Source organism: Galeopterus variegatus, unplaced genomic scaffold, assembly GCF_000696425.1.
Source record: "Galeopterus variegatus unplaced genomic scaffold, G_variegatus-3.0.2 Scaffold10234, whole genome shotgun sequence".
Classification (NCBI taxonomy): Eukaryota; Metazoa; Chordata; class Mammalia; order Dermoptera; family Cynocephalidae; genus Galeopterus; species Galeopterus variegatus.
In genome coordinates, this window is record NW_007736345.1 from 8723 (window position 1) to 10254 (window position 1532).

Sequence of the window (1532 nt, forward strand, 5' to 3'; positions counted from 1 at the left end):
CTATCACTATGTTATATTGCGTTTTGGAGAACAACACCTGGAAATAATTCAGTTGAGCTCCTTTTGAACCGAATGGAGGACTGTGACCTCAGCCCTGGGATTTCCGGAACTGCGACTTTGCATTCGGATGATTGCCAGGGCGCTTGCAACTGCGGGATAAACGGTCTCGGTCTCAGAGAAGCAGGAGCGCAACTGCGCGCCGCTCTCCAGGCGCCGGGGCCGGGGTTGCACCCCACATGCCGCAGCCGGGCCACCGCGGAGGCCAGAACCTCAGGAAGGGGGTTCTGTGCCGGTAGTGTTACCCCAACACACATTCAGTACCAATCTTTCCCGTGTAAGTGCCCTAGTGAAAAGTGCACTAGATCTTTCCGCACAAAGTGGCCGGGTAAGAACTGCCTGAGCATGCCACTCCTGATAAAAGAGCCCGTCTGAGCCGGAATGGGGACCCCGATCTCCGACGAGGCCCTTGGGCCCTTGGTAGAATCTTTGTTGTCCCTGAATCTTTCCACAGAAGCGGACAGTTTGCTCAACAATCTGGTCCCCAAACAGGTCGAGATTGAAAGGAGCTTCAACATAGGTGGACTTAGCCTTGGTGGCGATTGCTTCATTTGGCAACTGTTGGGCTCTAAGGGGTGAAAAAAAGGACAATATGTTGGTTTCGTCCGTGATTTGAACACGGGACCCCTGGCACCCAAAGCGAGAATCGTACCGCTAGATCAACGAGCCAAAGTGGGAAGTCCTTTCTACTCTTAAGGAATATTCATTTATCCTGGTAGTTGTAGCACGCTGTTTGAACAGTTTTGATTCCCCTTTTAAGCCCAGTGATTTCTCCAGACCCCCGAAACATCACGTGCAGTTTCGGAGGACCTGAGCTGCAGCTTTCCTCCGGCAGAGCTTCGAGTCGGTCTGTGGACCAGCAGGGTCTGAGCACTAAAGTGTTAGGACCAGAACCAGCTCAGGTGAGCTGGGGTTAGAGGAGCCAGGAAAACAAGGATCACCAATTTCACCTACAGGTAAATGTTACCTGTGGATCTGGGAAGGGAAAAAGCCGAACCCACGCTTCCAAGGAGGCTGAATTGTAGCTAGACTAAAGCATCTCACGTCGTACCTGCGTGCTTTTGCCATTTTCCTTCAGCTTTATTTGGTTAACTATGTATAATAGGTCTGGATTTAAGACACCTTTCGAGGGCGTGCAGGAGGTGCCTTCGGGGAAAGTTGCTCTCTTACAATAACCTCTTCCCTAGGAGAAACCCACTTCTCTACCACCCAAAAAATGCTGGGTAGGCTGGGAGGGGAGGGGATTGTCCTTACTCTGCTGTCCCTTTGCTTGGGGAACGAAGTTCTTGGGTTCTAGCTTTAGCTTCCCCAGAGCAGAGCAGTGTCTGCCTTGATCATACCGCCTACCCTGAGCTGAGCACGCACCTGGCACATGGGAGAAACCCGATAAAGAGCTGTTGAATGAATGACTGAACTCCTGGACTAGGCGCCAGACTCCTGGCAGGCTGAGACCAAAGGAGAGCAGGAGAGAATAG